Consider the following 21,172-nt stretch of genomic DNA (forward strand, 5'->3'; position numbering starts at 1 on the left):
TGATGATTTATGTGGTTTTATCTTACATCCTGCAACTTTGCTTAAGTTTATGGCATCTTTCTTAAACTCTTTTCACTTATGACCTCTTTTTTGCCTGAGAAATTTTCATGTGACTCTGGGTATAGAGGGACATAAAATAGGTATAGAAATCAAACATTTCTTGTTAATAAATCATAATATCATGACCCCGACATTCAATTATGAGACCCCATATTAAGTCACTAACCACTGTTTAAGAAACTTTATTAAAGTTGTTATTATTTCAAGTCTTTTTTTGGTTGATGTTCTAGAATTCTCTAAGTATATTATCATATCATCTGCAAAGAGTGATAGTTTTTTCTCTCATGGCCTATTCGAATGCCTTCCATTTCTTTTTCTTTTATTGCTGAAGCTAACATTTCTAGTACAATATTGAATAAAAGTAGTGAGAATAGGCATCCTTGCTTCACTTCTGATCTTATCGGGAAGGTTTCTAGCTCATTCTCATTATAGATAATGCTTACTTGATGGTTTTAGATTACATACTGCTTATCATTTTAAGGAAAACTCACTTTGTTTCTAGGTTCTCTAGTGGTTTTTAATAGAAATGGGTGCTGTTTTTTGCCAAAAACTTTTCTAGCATTTATTGAAATAATCATATGATTCCTGTTGGTTTTCTAATTGACATGGCCAATTATGTTGATGGTTTTCTTAATATTGAGCCAATCTTGCATTCCTGATATAGATCCCACTTGGTGGGATAATATATAATCCTTATGATATATTGCTATAATCTCCTTGCTAATATTTTGTTCAATTTTTTTGTTTCAATATTCATTAAAGGAAATTGGTCTATAATTTTCTTTCTGTACTTAAGCTCTTACTAATTTTAGTTATCAGCACTATATTTGTATCATAAAAGAAGTTTGGTAGGGCCTCTTCTCCTATTTTTTCCAAATATTTTATATAGTACTATTAATTGTTTTTTAAATGTTTATTTGAATTCATTTGTGAACCCATCTGAACCCGAGGAATTTTTTTCTAGGGAGTTTATTAATGGCTTGTTCAATTTCTTTTTGTAAGATCAGGTTATTAAAGATTTGTGTTTCCTGATCTTAGTCTAATTAATTTATATTTTCATAAATATTGAACAATTTCACTCAGATTGTCATATTTACTAGCATATAACTGGACAAAATTATCCTAATGATTGCTTTAATTTCTTGTTTATTGGTGGTGACTTCACCCTTTTTCATTTTTGTTACTGGATGTTTGCTTTTTTTCCTCCTTTTTAAAAAAAATCAAATTAACCAGTGGCTTCTTTTTCTTATTGTTTTTCCCCCCATAAAACTAACTCTTTGATTTATTTATTAGCTCAGGAGGTTTTTTCCTTTAGATCTCATTAATCTCACCTTTGATTTTCAGGATTTCTAATTTGATACTCAGTTGGAAGTATTTAATTCGTCTTAAAAAAATTAGTTGCATTCCTCATCCATTGATTTGTTCTTTCACCGTTTTGTAGACATAAGAATTTAGAGAAATAAATTAACCTGTAAGAACTGCTTTGATTGCATCCCTGAAATTTGTGTATGTTGTAAGATTGTTGTCATTCTCTTTAATGAAATCAATGATTGTTTCTAATGACCCTTTTTAAAAGAATCATTTAGTTTCCAATTAATTTTTAATCTAATATTTAACATCTATTGGTCATCCTGCCATCTAGGGGAGGGGATCGGGAAAGGAGGGGAAAAATTGGAACAAAAGGTTTGGCAATTGTCAATGCTGTAAAATTACCCATACGTATAACTTGTAAATAAAAAGCTATTTAAAAAATTTTAATCTATCCACTGCTCCTTTTTGAATGCAATTTTTATTATCTTGTGATCTGAAAATACATTTAATATTTCTGCATTTTTACATTTGATTTTGAAAATTTTATGCTCTGTTACATGTGTAAGTGTCATGTGCAGTTGAGAAAAAGTACATTTCTTTTGTTTCCATTAAGTTTTCTCCAAAGGTCTGATATATTTAGGTCATATTTAATATTCTGTTTATCTTTTTAGTTTCTTATTTATTTTTTGGCTGGATTTATTGAGTTATGAGAGGGGACAGTTAAGCCCTCCCACTAATATTTCTTATAATTCACTTAACTTCTTTCTTCTTTAAAAATTTGGCCGCTAAACTACTTGATACATAAATGTTTTGTATTGATATTGCTTCTTTGTCTGTAGTGCCTTTTGGCAAGATGTAGTTTCCTTCCTTAATTATTTAATTAGGCCTGTTTTTGCTTTTTTAAATATGAAATCAGGATGGCTACCTCTGCTCTTTTTTTTCTTTTTTTCTTTTCTTTTCTTTTTTTTTTTGACTTAAGCTGAAGCATAACAGATTCTGCTCTTGCCCCTTACCTTTACTCTGTGTATGTCTCTGCTTCAAGTGTGTTTCTCATAAACCACACACTGTACAATTCTGTTTTTTAAATCACTCTGCTATCCACTTTCATTTTATGGGAGAGTTCATCCCGTTCATATTCACAGTTATGATTACTACCTGGATATTTCCATTCATCCTATTTTTCCTCCTGTTTGTTCTCTTTTCACTCTTTCCTTCCTCAGTTTCGTTTCAACCAGCACTTAATCTGTCCTCTCTTCTTTTAGTTCCCCCTTCCTTTTTACTTAATCTCTTCCTCTCCTACTTACCTGTCAGATAAAGTACATTTCTATATTCAACTAATAGCAAGCCAATACAGGCGTGAATAAATTTAGAGTGATGCTTATAACCCACCCTCATCTCCTTTCCTCCACTGGGCTAAATCTTTTGTGCCTTTTCATGTGAAATAATTTGTACCATTCTACCTCTCCCTTCCTTCTGCACCCAATGTACTCCTCTTTTTCATTGCTTAGTTTTTTTATGTCATTTCCTCAAATTCACCTTATACCCATTTCCTCTATCTATCTATATATATATCCCTTGTATTTAGTGATGTTATTATGTTATCTGTTAGTAGTACATAAATATCATTTTCCTGTGTTGGGATGTAAACAGTTTAATTGTATTGAAACCCTTGAATTTTCTTTTCCCTTTTCACCTATTTATGTTTCTCTTGTGTCTTCCCCATATGAAAGCTTGAAATCTTAATTCATTGAATGACCATTTTCCCTCTTGAAGTATTATGTTTAATTTTGCTGCATAGGTGATCTGGGGTTGTAGTCCTAACTTCTTTGCCTTCTGGAATATCATGATGCATGATTTCTGATCATTTAATATTGTTGCTTCTGAGCTCGGTGTGATCCTGATTGTTGCTCTACAATATTTAAATTATTTCTTTTTGGCAACTTGTATTTTTTCCTTGACCAGATAGTTTTTAAAACTTAGCTATTATGTTTCTCAGAGTTTTATTTTGGTATCTCTTTCCTGAGGTGATCAGGGGATTTTTTCAATGCATATTTTGCCCTCTGACTCCAGGATATCAAGGCTGTTTGCCTTGATAATTTCTTTTGAAAGCTGCTGCTATGTTCTCTTTTTGATTAAGGCTTTCAAGTATTCCAGTGGATCTGACATTGTTTCTCCTGCATCTATTTTTTTAGGCAGTTTTTTTCCCATGAGGTATTTTCTGTTTTTTCATTCTTTTGCGTTTATTTCATGGATTCCTGATGTTTCATAATCATTAGCTTCCATTTGCCAATTTGAACTCTAAAGATATTATTTTGCTCAATTAGGTTTTATACTTTCTTCTCCATTTGGCCAGTTGTACTTTTTAAGTTTTGTTCAGTGGATTTTTGCATCTCCTTTTCCATTTTGTCAATTCTACATTTTAATCAATTTTTGAATGGACTCTTTTTTCATAATTCTCTTGTATCATTTTCATTTCTTTCCCTAATCTTTCTCCTCTTTTAAATTTGAACTCTACTTCCCAGGTGAAAGTAGTTCTGTCTCAGACTTCTTGTGCCAGTTTTATTTTACAGTTTAGTATTAATATTATTGCTTTGAGTAAAGCAATACAATTTATCTTCCCCTAGTATAGGTCTTTTAACAGCAGTGCATTTAGATAGTTTATTTTTGTAAATTTAGGATTAAATGTAGTTCTTTGACCAACATTGGGGTCAAAGCTCTACAGCGTTTTCACATCATCAATAATACATTAATCATTAACATTACAAATTTAAGTTGTTTGTGAATATACTCTGTTCCCCTGTAAAGGGCTGAAACTATGAAAAGGTGTACTTGAATCAGACAATGGAGCACATGAGGCTAATTACCTCGATGTGAGAAAATGACTATTAGCATATGTTTTGGATAAATGGCTCTTCTTGCTGTTTGGTGCTTACTCAATGTTTGATGTTAAGATAATTGTAGGCAAGGATTAGAGGGTGGGGTGAGACAGGCTTGAGGGCAGGAAGAAGAGGAGAAAGGTAAAGATTCTGGACTCCAGAACTGAGAAGAGATCTTTGGCAAAACTCCTGGCAGTTTGCCTGCTTCTTTTACTTCTCCCCCAAAAGACCAAGGGCTTTATCTTATCCTGACTCTGGCTCATCCTGAGGCCTCCAGGGAGCTAGCTTGGACTTAACATTCCCCTAAAATAAGATTTCTTTTGAATTAAAAAAATACAATATATTCTGAAAAAATTATCTTTATACATATTTCTAGCACGTGTGTGTATACATACATACATAAATGCGCACACATTACTCTGGCAATGGAAGTATTCCAGTATCTTCATTAGGATGCTATGGCAAGATTTTTAAGGCATCTTTGAGGAAAATTTTGCCTAGAGGATACTTCTGGTTACTTGATAGCTATTCTTGATCCAAGAATGTTTGTTTTAATGCCTTCTATCTAAATGTATCCATTGAAGAGAAAGTTGTTGATTGTTTTATAATAGTATGCCTTCATTGAAAAATATTTAGTTCACATTTTATTTTCATTTGTTGGATTCTCTACCATATTATTGATGATGTAAAATGTTGTGATCTAGTTCAGATGGATCTGAATCGGTCCCTGTGTGATCTTTTTCTTCTCAAAACGCAGCCAGGTGATAAAAGTTCAGATCTTTTATTATCTCCAATATAGCCCAGTTAGCTTAGAGGCCTATCTCTCTGCTTGGTTCCAAGAGCTCTTGCTGCTTTGTCCTTTGCTTCTGCCTCTGCTTTCTTCAGCCTCCAGAGCCAGCACCAAGATGAATCTGTCTTGCCTTGAAGAGAGGGCTTCTGGCGTAATTCTGCTGAAATCCCGACTTGTAGCTTCTTCACTCTCAAGAACTTCTTCGACTGGCCCATTGGCCTATTTATGCTCCTTCCAGAGAGAGGGATTATGGGTTTTCTCCCATAGTGCTCTCTGGCTCAAAGAGCTTCAAGGGAGGTATGAACTCATTGAACTCCAATGAGTAAAGGTGTGAACACAAGCCTTGTATTAATTAGTTCTACTTAGTACCTTGTTTCAGGTTCTGCCCAAAACATCTTCTTGTAAGATTAGATCAATTCTAATTAGTTAGCAGTTAGTAAGGATTCCAACAGTAAAAAAAGCTATAGAGCTTTGACCTGAATGTTGGTCAAAGAGCTACATTTAATCCTAAATCTACAAAAATAAACTATCTAAATGGATTGCTGTTAAAAGACCTATACTAGGGGAAGCTAGGCAGCAGAACCCTGAAATCAGGAAAACCTGAGTTCAAATTTGGCCTCAGACACTTAACACTTCCTTGATGTGTGACCCTGAGGAAGTCACTTAACCACAATTGCCTCAGGGGAAAAACCTATACTATTTTAGATTAAAATAATTACTAGAACATGAATTTTCCCTTAAAAATTATATCATTAAAATAATTTAATATGATATATAATTATAATAATGTAATTAAAATAAGCTTATCAGAAGTTCTAATGAATTTTTCTTAGCATTTTTATTGGTTTTTTAATACACTTCTTCTAAGAAAGCTGCCATTGCTTAAAACATTTTTTAACTCATCTTTTCCATTTTGTCAATTCTACATTTTAATCAATTTTTGAATGGACTCTTTTTTCATAATTCTCTTGTATCATTTTCATTTCTTTCCCTAATCTTTCTCCTCTTTTAAATTTGAACTCTACTTCCCAGGTGAAAGTAGTTCTGTCTCAGACTTCTTGTGCCAGTTTTATTTTACAGTTTAGTATTAATATTATTGCTTTGAGTAAAGCAATACAATTTATCTTCCCCTAGTATAGGTCTTTTAACAGCAGTGCATTTAGATAGTTTATTTTTGTAAATTTAGGATTAAATGTAGTTCTTTGACCAACATTGGGGTCAAAGCTCTACAGCGTTTTCACATCATCAATAATACATTAATCATTAACATTACAAATTTAAGTTGTTTGTGAATATACTCTGTTCCCCTGTAAAGGGCTGAAACTATGAAAAGGTGTACTTGAATCAGACAATGGAGCACATGAGGCTAATTACCTCGATGTGAGAAAATGACTATTAGCATATGTTTTGGATAAATGGCTCTTCTTGCTGTTTGGTGCTTACTCAATGTTTGATGTTAAGATAATTGTAGGCAAGGATTAGAGGGTGGGGTGAGACAGGCTTGAGGGCAGGAAGAAGAGGAGAAAGGTAAAGATTCTGGACTCCAGAACTGAGAAGAGATCTTTGGCAAAACTCCTGGCAGTTTGCCTGCTTCTTTTACTTCTCCCCCAAAAGACCAAGGGCTTTATCTTATCCTGACTCTGGCTCATCCTGAGGCCTCCAGGGAGCTAGCTTGGACTTAACATTCCCCTAAAATAAGATTTCTTTTGAATTAAAAAAATACAATATATTCTGAAAAAATTATCTTTATACATATTTCTAGCACGTGTGTGTATACATACATACATAAATGCGCACATATTACTCTGGCAATGGAAGTATTCCAGTATCTTCATTAGGATGCTATGGCAAGATTTTTAAGGCATCTTTGAGGAAAATTTTGCCTAGAGGATACTTCTGGTTACTTGATAGCTATTCTTGATCCAAGAATGTTTGTTTTAATGCCTTCTATCTAAATGTATCCATTGAAGAGAAAGTTGTTGATTGTTTTATAATAGTATGCCTTCATTGAAAAATATTTAGTTCACATTTTATTTTCATTTGTTGGATTCTCTACCATATTATTGATGATGTAAAAAAAGCTATAGAGCTTTGACCCGAATGTTGGTCAAAGAGCTACATTTAATCCTAAATCTACAAAAATAAACTATCTAAATGGATTGCTGTTAAAAGACCTAAACTAGGGGAAGCTAGGCAGCAGAACCCTGAAATCAGGAAAACCTGAGTTCAAATTTGGCCTCAGACACTTAACACTTCCTTGATGTGTGACCCTGAGGAAGTCACTTAACCACAATTGCCTCAGGGGAAAAACCTATACTATTTTAGATTAAAATAATTACTAGAACATGAATTTTCCCTTAAAAATTATATCATTAAAATAATTTAATATGATATATAATTATAATAATGTAATTAAAATAAGCTTATCAGAAGTTCTAATGAATTTTTCTTAGCATTTTTATTGGTTTTTTAATACACTTCTTCTAAGAAAGCTGCCATTGCTTAAAACATTTTTTAACTCATCTTTTACATTTGCCTTCAGAGAGCCAATTTATTGGTTATGGGAAAATTAAAATCAACATCAAAACTTTAAAAATTAAATTCTTAAAGTAATCTTTAATTTTTAGGTTAACTTTATTTCTGAATATGTGCCTTCCCTTCACTTTATCAAATAAACTATTGTAACAAGGATCAAAGAGAAAAAAATCCCTCAAAACTATGTATATTAACCAAGTCAGATAGTATATACAATATTCTACACTTAAAACCTTTCACCTCTTTAAAGAAGGAGAAAGGTGCATTTTCCCATCTCCTTAGCTTTTAAGTTTATGGCATTCAGATTATTTCATTCATTTCTTTGTTATTCTTGCCATCAATTTTCAATCTTTTCTTCGTGGTTTTACTTAGCCTTTCATTCCCTCCTTTGATTTATTCACCTTATTCCTTTCCCTATTCTCTCTGTCTTCTGCTAGAACTAAAAAACTATGGAGTTGTTTTGTGCTAGCGCATTCTAGTGGTCAATGCTTAGTAAATGTTGAATTCAATTGTGGAGTTGAGAGAAACTAGAGAAAAGAAAAACATGCAAGTGGAGGGAGGCTAGGAATGCCTGTGGAGTGGAATTGATACTGGAATACATGAGGAGCACATCAGGAAGCAGATATTCATTTATATGGTTTGCTATAAATAGAAAATATATGTATAATTTATGAGTGCTGTAAACAATCAGTATAAGTAAAAGACTTATAATTTAAAAAAAATGATTTAAAAAGCCTACTTTGAAGATTGTGAGCTCTTTGATGCTCTCCATTATTCCTTTTAATCTGGAGTTTTTATATAACACTTCTATAGGGGATCTATCCAATATGCTAGAAGCCTTCTTTCGTTCTATCATTTTTGTGAATATTAGTTGTAGTACTTAAATTATCCATCTGTTATCAGGCATTCTTAATAAGTAACCGCTGAATTCTTTTTATCATCTATATTTTTGATTGTCTTTTAACATTTTTTGTTTACAAGTAATATTTATTGTTATGTTACACTCTACTCATATATTTTCTTTGCTTTTTGAGTTACCTTCAGTTGTAATTTTCTAAGATCATCTCATTTTTTGACTTATAGTAGAATATCACTGGGAAAGTACTTTGATAGTAGACTTCCATTATCCAGAATCCACCAGAGATCTCTATGACAATAGCAGAATATTAATTATCTTCTTGATTTACTTTAATAATAATCATGTCCTTCAAAAGGAAAAACCAATGGGGGCAAATTATGGATTGGATTTGATTGTAATGAATAGAATTCATAGAATAGCATAGAATTGCTAGAATCAAAATTTTCGAAACTGAGTAGAATTGATCACTCCCTCTTACAGTTTGTGATGAGAAAAAAAGTCTGATATAGTCTGAAATTTATGATATGATGGGAGTATATTCAAATGCTGAGGCACATCCCATGGATGAAAATTCTATAGGGAAAATTAGCATGGGATTGAGGAAACTATTAGAAGTTTTTGAGACACAAAGGAAATAATTCCAATGAAAGAGAAAAATTGGAGTTGTCAAAGATGCAAAGAGAACTTAGTGAGTAATTGCAAACATTTACATAGAAAGGATTGAATTAAAGGCCAGTTTCAGGAAAAATATGAACAGTCCTAAAAAGAGTATCTGAATGAGCTGGGACTGGAAGATAAAGTTAAGATTATCAAATTATTTAAATGCTATCTGCATCCAGAGAAAGAACTGATAAATAAATGTATGTATAAAATAATTTTACATATGCATACACAGACACAGAAAGGCAGACATTCACATATACCTCTCCCTATGTTTTTAATTGTAGTGATCTTTAGAATTGACAATGGATAAGGGGAGAAAGGAAGAAAAAAAATGTACAATGATAACTTTATTATATACTTAAAAGGAATAGCAAGTTTCATGTGAAATCATTTTTTTTATTATGCTTTATTATGGAACAGCTTGTTATATTTCACAAATTAAAAATAAACCTATGTGATAGGACTAGAGGGGGCTAGAAGAAGGAAGAAAACTACTGCTGGAATCAACAGGCTAGAGATTTTTGACAACAGAGAGAGGGCAAAGATGCTTAAGTATTAGTTACTTAGTTTCTGTTTTCTTGTCTAAGGAGGATGACTTTAGCACTCAAAATCATAGGAAAACATGGTTAAAAGAGAACTGATGTCCAAGATAAATAAATAAAGCATAAGAGAATGGATAATTGACCTTGATAAATTTGTTTCACCTGACCCAAATGAACTACATCTCTGTATAACAAGTGAATTGGTAGCTGTGATTGCTGAATTACCTAAAGTTTTAGTTGCAAAATATTAGAGAATAGAAGACTTGGAATATACCTCAGGATTGGAGAAAAGCAAATGCCCTATTTTTCAAAAAAAGGGACAAGAACAGATTTTGAAAGCAATAGGTCAGTAATCTTGATTGGAAAATTAATAGAACTGATTATTAGTTATAGTTAACAAACATCTAACAAAGGAAGTAGTTATTTCCAAGGGTCAGTGTGGCTTCATTAAGAATAATTCATATTAATAAGAAAATTTATCTGGAAGAAAAAAAGGTGGCCTAGGCGTGATAGATTTAAAATTATATTATAAAGTGGCAACCATCAAAACTGTTTGGTACTGGCTAAGAAATAGAGTGATGGATCAATGGAATAGGTTAGGTACACAAGACATAGTATCAATGACCATAATAATCTACTATTTGATAAACTCAAAGACTCCAGCTTCTTGAATAAAAACTCATTATTTATCAAAAATTGTTAGGAAAACTGAAAAACAGTATGGCAGAAACTAGGCATAGAGTACATTTTATACTATACACCAAGATAAGATCAAAATTAGACATGAAGACTGATACTATAAGCAAACTAGGAGAGCAAGGAGTAGTTTACCTATCAGATTTTTGGAGAAGGAAGGGAGGAATTTATGACCAAACAAAAGACATAAAACATTATAAAAAGCAAAATGAATAATTTTGATTACATTAAATAAAAAAGTTTTACATGAACAAAGCCAATGCAACAAAGATTATAAGGAAAGCAGAAAGCTGGGAGACAATTTTAAGTGCCAGTGTTTCTGATAAAGGCCTCATTTCTAAAATGCATAGAGAATTGAGTCAAATTTATAAGAATACAAGCCATTTCCTAGTTGAAAAATGGTCAAATGATATGATAGGTGATTGTCAGATGAAGAAACTAAAGCTATCTATAGGTATACAAAACAGCTCTAAATTGCTATTGATTAGGGAAATACAAATTAAAACAATCTGAGGTACTACTTCATACCTCTCAGATTGGCTAATATGACAGAAAAAGATAATAATAAAATATTGGAGAGTTGTGAACTGATCCATCCATTCTGTAGAGCAAGTTGAAACTATATCTAAAGAATTATAAAATTGTACATACATTTTGTTCTAGTAAAACCACTACTAGATCTATATCCCAAAGACATCATAAAAAAGATATAGAGAAGAGACTATCTTAATTTTCTCCTTGCATCCCAAACATTTATTATAGTGTTTTGCACATAATAAATACTTAATAAATACAGTTTTATTAATTTATCTCTTCCACTCACCAATATTTCTACTAACAGAAGTTTAGGATTCTCATGTACAATCTCATTTAGCAACTTTATTGGACTGCTTTCAAATACTCTTGCATATGGATGTAATTAGGTGAAACAGTGGCTAGGGAATGCTGGCCTAGAGTTGGGAAAAGCCGAGTTCCAAATCATCCTTAGATACTTATTAGACTGACTTTTAGCATATCTCTTAACTTCTATTTACCTCAGTTTTCTCATTTGTAAAAATGGAAATAATAATAATAATAATAGCACCTATCTCTTATGATAGTTGTGAGGATCAAATGAGATAATATTTGTAAAGCATGTCCTAACACAGTGACATGTAAGTGCCATATAAATGCTAGTTATTATTACATTAGTTATTATTCACTATCATTAGTTTTCTAGGCAAGATAAGTTCATTGAGAACAGCAAGGAGCTCTCCTTCCAATCTTTCCTTTATTTTGTATTTTTTTTGTTTGCCTAAATTTCTTTCTCATCTACCAGAGAGCTGTTCCATATAAGAAAGAATATTTTTAAGGAAAAAAAAGAGGAAAAAATCAGAAAAAATTGTCAATATATCAAAAAGTTAGAAAATATATGCAATATTCTATAATCATGGATTTTTCAGCTCTGTAAAAGAGTGGGTTACAGTGTCTTACTTTACTTTGGACTATGCTTATTCTTTGTGATTCTGTATTGTTTATTTTCAGTTGTTATGTAGTGGTTCTTTTCATTTATGTTGTTGTAGTCATTGTGTATATATATATATATATATATATATATATATTTGGGCTCTGCTTACCTCATTCTTCATTCCTTCATGTAAGTATTTTTGTGTTTCTTTGTATTCATCATATTTGTTGTTTCTTATCATACATTAACATTCTAATACATCCTTGTACTACAGTTTGTTTAGCCATTCAGTCAATTTGGCAATGACTTTTCAAGTTTTTATTATCACAAAAATACTTTTTATAGAAATATTTTGGTGTATATGGGGACTTTCTTCTTCTTAATGACCTCTTTGGAGTAATTTATTCCAGAATAAATAAATAAATAAAAAGACTTTTAGAGAACGTGTACACACACCAGTTTTTAAAAATATATATTGTTGTCACTCTTTATAAAGCATTTATCCATTTCTTGACCTCTATTGTAGAAATATCTGCCAGTCTCCTTATAGTAAATCTCACTGTAGATGAAATGAAACATGTGATTCCTACTTTACAGGTGGGAAATCTACTATTTTGGAATACTATATTGACATAAAGACATTTGTATCAGGAGCTTGGGGCACTGAGGAAAAAACAGAAGAATAATGTTCTATCCCCAGAAATATTAATTGTAGTCAAGTAGGAATAAGATAATGCAATTTAGTCTGGGGAGGAAGGAATGTATTTAGGAAATACCTAGAATGTTGGTTTATATGTTTTGGAGATTGATCTAAATGCTGTGAGCTTGCAGTATGGGAAGAGAGGCAATATTTGTGGCAAATGTGTCATAGGTATGAAGTATTATAATAGAGAATAAGAGTTATATATCAATGATTATAGGGAGTATGTGCTGAGAACTGTTAATTGCAGCATTTTGATCCCAAGGTGATATGTTTTAGGTATAGCCTGATAGGTGAAAATGTGAGCTGTGGTAAATTTTAAGTCCAACTTGAATGGTAAAAATTAATGATTGAGTGCATAGCCAAAGAACTTTGGTTCCATGAAGCTCTTACCTTGCAGAAATAGGTTACATATGTGGAAATTTGGTTGTTATTTCATTGTTAGTAATGCCTTACTACTCTCCCCATCACCCATAGTTATCTCATATAGCATAAATAAAAAAAAAGCCTTGAAAAATTATAAGCTCAAATTTTATATTTTATTATTTTAATCACAACCTGCTGAATGTACTTTAGGCTATTTTGGAATGAGGTCACAGGAGATACTTGATGCCCAATACACAAAGTTTTCTATAATTATAATTTATTATCACTGCCTCATATAGCATAAACATCAATAACAATCTTTTTTTTTGATTTGAATGCCTTGACATATAATAGTTGTATTACTGAAGCACATAGCCTCTCATAGAATCCACCATTTCCTTGCTAATAAACAAAATAATTACAATTAATTTACAAGTGAAAGTGAATGCTCCTGCTTTGACCCCTATCTGGCACTGTTAAGAGTTCTTCCCTTTGCAATAGGCTTTCCTTGTATCTCCTGCTATTTTTCTCTGGGTCAATGCATAAAAGTTGCAGTTTTTTGTTATAGCCAAACTGGTAACTCTCTTGCAATGGAGTTGCCACTACTCCACCAGGGAGGCTATCCTTTCTTAGATCCTGGGTTTGAAAGATCCCTACATCCCTACCCCTTTAGAGTCTACTGCTATTCTGTCTTGAATTACTGCAGTAAGACTTCAGTCTTATGATATTACTGAGCTTCCAAGTATGTAGAGATCTCCATTAATACCAATAATTTAATAACTACATCTATCTTGTCTACTAATGAGTTTTAGGAGAGAGAATGTGTAATCTCTTTTCTTTAAGTCTGGCCCTGCTAAGACAACCACAGGTGACAACCTTTCACTTCTTGAAATTTAAAGAACTCAAGTTGATAATTTTATATGGCCCTGGAATAATGGTATAAATATCCAAATAGCCCTTGGCAGAAAAAAAAAAAAAGGTTTCCCACTCCTGTCTTAAAAGAATTGAAAGCCTTACTATATAGAATCTAAGCATTTCCTTATAACGTAAGACTTAAGAATTAAATTTGAAAGCCTGAGCTTCTTGCTTCATGTGGAAGGACTACTTGCTTTATTGAACCCATATGAGAAAACCAAGGATATTTCGGGTCTCCATAATGATCAAACATCTAGGCATAGAACTTTTGTCACCGAAACTTTGACCAAAGGAGTATAGATGTCTATGTGGTAGCTTTATGTATACTCCAACTCCATGTTCAAAAGTTTTTCTTTACATTCATTATCCTCTTTGACCTAGTTATAACACAAATGAGCTTCTACTATGTGCTCATCTAAGTTCTTGGGTACTTACCACCAGTATATTCACTGAGTTCAATACCCTTCTTTCTTGTTAAGAGAGAACAAATTGACACTGTCTACTATTATTGTAAAACTACTGAAAGTAAAAAATCCAGTCAAATGATAGATGTACTTTATCCTTTAACAAACTCTTGCCTTCTTTCCTAATTCCTGGCATTCATAGTTACCAGCTGTTTAGGAGAAAACCTATTCTTTCATTCTTTATTTCCTCATCAATATTCACTTCATTCCTCCTGAGCCCCTTTCCTTCTCTTTGTCCTTCTACTGTCCTACTATGTCTTCCAAATCCACCTTCTCTACCCTCATTCCTCACTGCCTATCTCTATTCCATAACTTTTCTTCTCTTGATACTTCTTACTTTCATATACTTCCCCTGTTTTTGAAATGATAGAAACATGACTTTTCTTTTTTTTTTTTTAATTTTATTTTATTTAATAATAACTTTGTATTGACAGAATCCATGCCAGGATAATTTTTATACCACATTATCCCTTGCAATCGCTTATGTTTCGTTTTTTCCCCTCCCTCCTTCCACCCCCCCCCAAGATGGCAAGCAGTCCTACATATGTTAAATATGTTGCAGTATATCCTAGATACAATACATATTTGCAGAACCGAACAGTTCTCCCACTGCACAGGGAGAATTGGATTCAGAAGGTAAAAATAACTCGGGAAGAAAATCAAAAATGCAAATAGTTCACATTCATTTCCCAGTATTCCTTCTTTGGGTGTAGCTGCTTCTGTCCATCATTTATCCATTGAAACTCAGTTAAGTCTCTTTGTCATAGAAATCCACTTCCATCAGAATACATCCTCATACAATATCATTGTCGAAGTGTATAAAGATCTCCTGGTTCTGCTCATCTCACTTAGCATCAGTCCATGTAGGTCTCTCCAAGCCTCTCTGTATTCATCCTGCTGGTCATTCCTTACAGAGCAATAATATTCCATAACATTCATATACCACAATTTACCCAGCCATTCTCTAATTGATGGGCATCCATTCATTTTCTAGTTTCTAGCCACTACAAATAGGGCTGCTACAAACATTTTGGCACATACAGGTCCTTTTCCCTTTTTTAGTATCTCTTTGGGGTATAAGCCCAATAGAAACACTGCTGGATCAAAGGGCATACACAGTTTGATAACTTTTTGGGCATAATTCCAGATTGCTCTCCAGAATGGCTGGATTCGTTCACAACTCCACCAACAATGCATTAGTGTCCCCGTTTTCCCGCATCCCCTCCAACATTTATCATTATTTTTTCCTGTCATCTTAGCCAATCTGACAGGTGTGTAGTGATATCTCAGAGTTGTCTTAATTTGCATTTCTCTGATCAATAGTGATTTGGAACACTCTTTCATGTGAGTGGTAATAGTTTCAATTTCTTCATCTGAAAATGAAACATGACTTTTCTAAAAGATGTGGCTATTCTCTTCAGACTCATGTTTATTTTTCACATTGAGGCAGATTGTTTACTCCTTAATGAAATTTCTAGATCCTCTCTTTGTCACCTTTATTTATCAATCATCACCTAATTTAGAGCTTTGTAACTGTCATTTACCAGCTGCCAACTCATTTATTTTTTTCCTCAAGGAATTCAATATCTTGTTCACAATCTTATTTTTTAAAACCTTTATCCCTAATACAGGTCACATGTGAGGAAGAAGGCCATTCCATAACTGGAGAGTCTTTTTCCCCATTTATTTGATATTTTATGTTTTCCCCTTAGTTACATGTAAAACAAATTTTTAACATTTGTTTTTAAAACTTTGAGTTCCAGATTCTCTCCCTTCCACCCTCCCTAGCCTGCCCCTCCCATTGAGAAGGCACATGTAAAGTTTCAACAAAGTTCTGGTCTTTTCATTAGGAATGTTTAGAAGTCTTTTTTATTTTGCTGGACAAATTGTTCTTTGATATAAGCCTATATAATTTTTCTTCTGGAATATTGTATTTCAATATTTCTGCTTCCTCATAGTGGTAGCCACTAAATCATGTGTAATTTTGACTGTTGTTCCTTAATGCTTGAGTTCTTTTTTCCCCCCATCTGGTTGCTTATATTAATTCTTCTTTAACTCAGAAACTCTCGAATTTGACTATAATATTCCTTGAAGGTTTTTCTTGAGATTTCTTTTAGGAGTTGATATAATTTTTTTTCTGTTTTTACTTTCTCCCATGTTGTAAGAGATTTTTCTTTTCTTTAAGATTTCTTGAAATATGATGGCTAGGATTTTTTTTTTTGGGGGGGAGGGTGTTTGGTGGTTGTTCAAGTAATCCAATGATTCTTAATTTTTTCCCCCTCTTTCATCTCTTTTCCAGATACATAGTTTTTGCTGTAAGACTCCACACTTTTCTGTCTGTTTTTATAATTTTTTTGATTTTATTTTAATATTTTTTGTTGTCTCACAAAGACATTGGCTTTTATTTAACTCATTCTAATTTTTAGGAAGTTCATTGTTTGAATAAGATTTTGTACCTCTTGTGCCAGATTATTATTTATTTCTCTCTCCTAGTCTTTCTTCCATAGATTCATTTTTAATTTCCAATTGTCCCTTATCATTCTCATTTTAATTTGTATAAAAACATAAACTCTTACTCATTTCTTTCAGTTGAATTTATGCCTAATCTGTGTTTTTCTTTGCGGCTTTGCTTCTAGATGTTTTGGAGTCATTCTCTTCTGAGCTTGTGTCTTAGCATCCTTGTTAAATTTTTTTTGGTGAAATTCTTATTTTTCTCATTCCTCTGGCTATACTTCATCCTCCTACTCTACCATCTTAACTGCCTCCTTATCCACAGTCAGAATTTTTTTCATTTTTAAAAAATAGTTTTTTATTTCTCCAAATATATATATATATATTAGTTTTCAACATCTACCTTTGCAAAACTTTGGGTTCCAAATTTTTCTTTTTCTCTTTTCCTCCTCTGGAAAACAGGCAATCCAATATAGATTAAACATGTGCAATTCTTCAAAACATATTTTCATATTCATCATGCTATGCAAGAAAAATCAGATCACAAGAAAAACACCAACACAAAAAAAGCAAATCAGCAACAATAAAAAGATGAAAATGCTATGCTTTAATCCACATTCAGTCTCCATAGTTCTGCCTCTAAATGCGGATGGCTCTTATCAAAAGTCTATTAGAATTGCCTTGAATCACTTCATTGTTGAAAAGATGCAAGTCTATCACAATTGATTTTCACATAATCTTGTTGTTTCTATGTACAATGTTCTTTTGGTTCTACTTACTTCACTTAGCATTAGTTCATGTAAGTCTTTTCAGGCTTTTTCTGAAATCAACCTGATCATCATTTATTATAAAACAATAATATTCTATCACATTTATAAGCCATAAGTTATTTAGTTGTTCATTAGATGATGGGCATCCATTCAATTTCCAGTTCCTTGCCACTACAAAAAAGAACTGTACATGTGGGTCCTTTTCCCTTTTTTAATGATCTCTTTGGAATACAGACCTAGTTATGACACTGCTTGACTAAAGGATATACACAGTTTTATAGTCATTTGGGTATAGTTCCAAATTGCTTCCCAGAATGGTTGGATCACTTTACAACTTTACCAACAGTACATTCGTGTCTTAGTTTTTCCACATCCCCTCCAACATTTATCAATATCTTTTCTTGTCATCTTAGCCAATCTGAGTGATATGAAGTGGTACCCCAAATGTGTCTTAATGTACATCTTTAATCCATAGTGATTTAGAACATTATTTCATGTTACTAGAAATAGCTTTAATTTCTTCAACTGAAAATTGTTCTTATCCTTTGATCATTTATCAACTGGGGAATGGTATAGCCATATTTTTTTTTCCCTGAGGCAATTGGGGTTAAGTGATTTGCCCCGGGTCACACAACTAGGAAGTATTAAGTGTATGAGACCAGATTTGAACTCAAGTTCTCCTGATTTCAGGGCTAGCTGCCCCCATAATTGTTAAAAATATATTCTTTCTTGAGGCTCTTATTTATTTAGGATGAGACCATCTAAGTTAAATATCTATTTGGAACTTATTAATATATTTATCAATATTGCTGAATCAAAGACTTTGCATAGTTTTATAGTTCTTTAGGCATAGTGACAACTCTACTAAGAGAGCATTAAAGTCCCAGTTTTTCCACATCTCCTCTTAATGTTTCTTATTATCTTTTTCTGTCATGTTAGCCAGTCTGATAGGTCTGAAGTGGTATTCCAGAGTTTTTTTTTTAATTTGCATTTCTCTAGTCAATAGTGATTTAGAACATTTTTTCCTACAACTATAAATGGCTTTAATTTCATGTTCTAAAAATTGTCTATTCATATCATTTGACCATTTATCAATTGGGGAAGGGCTTGTATTATTGTAAATTTGACTCAATTCTTTCTGTATTTTAGAAATGAAACCTTCATCAGAAATGCTGCAAAAAATGTTTCCCAAGCTTTCTGCTTTCCTTCTAATCCTGGCTGCATTGGTTTTGTTTGTATGAAACCCTTTTAATTTAATGTAATCAAAATTATCTATTTTGCATTTTATAATGTTTGTATTTTATAATGTTTATAATTATGTTTGGTCATAAGTTCTTCCCTTCTCTTAAGTTCTGACAGGTAAACTATTCCTTGCTCTCCTAATTTGCTAATAATATCAATCTTTATATCTAAATTATGTTATCTATTTTAACCATATCTTTATATGGGGCATAAGACATGTGTGTATGCTTAGTTTCTGCTATACTATTTTCCAGTTTTCTTAGCAATTTTTTTATCAGATAGTAATTTCTTATTTCAGAAGCTGGAGTCTTTGGGTTTATCAAACAAGAGATTACTATAATCATTGACTACTGTGCTTTGAATTCCTAATCTATTCCACTGATCTACTATTCTGTTTCTTAGCCAGTATCAAATAGTTTTGATGATTGCCATTTTATAATATAGTTTTAGATATGGTACAAGTAGGTCACTTTCTTTTTTTCCCATTAATTCCCTTGTTGTTCTTGAGCTTTTGATCTTCCTAATGCATTTTGTTATTATTTTTTCTAATTTTAGAAAATAATTTTTGGTGTTTTGATTGTTATAACACTGAATAAGTAGATTAATTTAGATAGATAGAATTGTCATTTTTATTATATTAGATCAGTCTACCTGTAAGCAATTGATATTTTCCCAATTGTTTAGATCTGATTTTATTTGTATGAAAAGTTTTTATAATTGGGTTAATATAGTTCCTAAGTTAGTATCGATGGGTGGACTCCTAAATATTTTATATTATTTACAGTTATTTTAAGTGGGATTTCTCTTTCTATCTCTTGCTGCTGGTATTTGTTGATAATATATAGAAATGCCAATAATTTATGTGTGTTTATTTTATATCCTGTAACTTTGCTAAAGTGGTTAATTATTTCTAGTACTTTTTAGTAGATTCTCTAGGATTTTCTAAATATACCATCATATCATCTACAGAGAATGATAATTTTGTTTCCTTATTAACTATTCTAATTCCTTCCATTTTTTTCTCTTATGGCTAAAGTTAACATTTCTAGTACTATATTGAATAATAGTGTTTTAATGGGCATCCTTGTTTTACTCCTGATCTAATTGGGAATGCTTCTAACTTGTACCTGTTACATATAATGCTTTCTGATGGTTTTGGATAGATGCTGCTGATCACTTTAAGAAAAACTCTTAAGAAAGCTCTTTATTTTTTTAAAATTAGGAATGTATACTGTTTTTTTCACATTCTTTTTCTGCTTCTATTGAGATAATCATATGATTTGTGTTAGTCTTGTTATTGATATGTTCAATTATATTGATAGTTTTCCTGATATAGAATCAGCCTTGCATTCCTGGTATAAATCTCAGTTGGTCATAGTATATTATCTTGGTGATTATTTGCTATAATCTTTTTGCTAACATTTTATTTAAGATTTTTGTGTCAATATTTGTGTCAAAAAAGGAATTTGATAGAATGCCTTTGCCTGTTTTTGTAAATAGTTTATATGACAGTGAAATTAATTGTTCTCTAAATATTTGGTAGAATTCACCTGTAAATCAGTCTAGCCCTGGAGATTATTTTTTATGATGGAAGAGAAAATGGGATATAGGATGGCAGACAATGCTTGAACCTTACTCACTGTCATCAGAATTGGCTCAAAGAAGAAAGGGATCTATCTTTTCCAATAAGAAAATAGGAGGGAAAATGAATAAGGTATCTTGGAAGAGGGCAGAGATGATAAAAGGAAGGGGAAATACAGGGAAGCAATGATAAGAAGGATAACAGACTTTCTACCCCTTATCTCCTTCCTTAACTCTTAGAATTTCTTTTTTGTCTAAGATTCAGTTAGCATTTTTCTTTGAAGCTTAGCATTTAGCGATTTTCACATTCTTGTCTTCTTCTGTGTCTGTCTTAGACTTTTTTGCCACAATATCAAGTTATGTTCTTGTTATTTGTTCATTTTTCCAGCCTTTTTCTTCACTTTGCACTTTTTATTAAAAGTGACCTCTGTTCACCTTGGGGTGAGGAGGCACTATTATGAGCTTCAGGCTTTTTTGTACTATTGTTTTCAGAACTGCTACTCAAAACTGTTGATGGGCTATAGAGCTGTCAATCAGTCCCAGGTACAAATAATTCTCTGTAATGTCTTTCTAAGCAGTTGTCTGATCCCCTTACAATCTGTGAGTTGGTAGTTCCCAAAGCCGTGGCTAATGCAATTGTTGTGATTGCTTAAGAGGCTCACTGCTGGTTTTTTTGCTATATTTTGAGTCTCTGCCTTCTTCGGTGTTACAGATCTCTCCTACAGGTTCCCTGGGCTGGAAAAATGACTCTTTTTCACTTTTTGTTGGCTCTACTTCTTCAAAATTTGATTTGAGGCATAATTTGAAATTGTTTGGAAGGGAATGTTGGGAGAATTCAGTTATATTCTAGATTGTAATTCTGTCATCCTGTCCATAAAAAACCAAGTACTAAAAGACCAGAAAT

At 32.3% G+C, this 21,172-nt stretch overlaps 1 protein-coding gene across 1 annotated transcript in view; it reads left to right on the forward strand.

Annotated features, from left to right (window-relative positions):
• ATRNL1 (attractin like 1) overlaps nt 1-21,172 on the forward strand; it is a 1,270,304-nt gene that overhangs the window by 23,119 nt on the left and 1,226,013 nt on the right. The window lies entirely within an intron of this gene.

The sequence above is a fragment of the Antechinus flavipes genome, chromosome 2 (assembly GCF_016432865.1).
Source record: "Antechinus flavipes isolate AdamAnt ecotype Samford, QLD, Australia chromosome 2, AdamAnt_v2, whole genome shotgun sequence".
Lineage (NCBI taxonomy): Eukaryota > Metazoa > Chordata > Mammalia > Dasyuromorphia > Dasyuridae > Antechinus > Antechinus flavipes.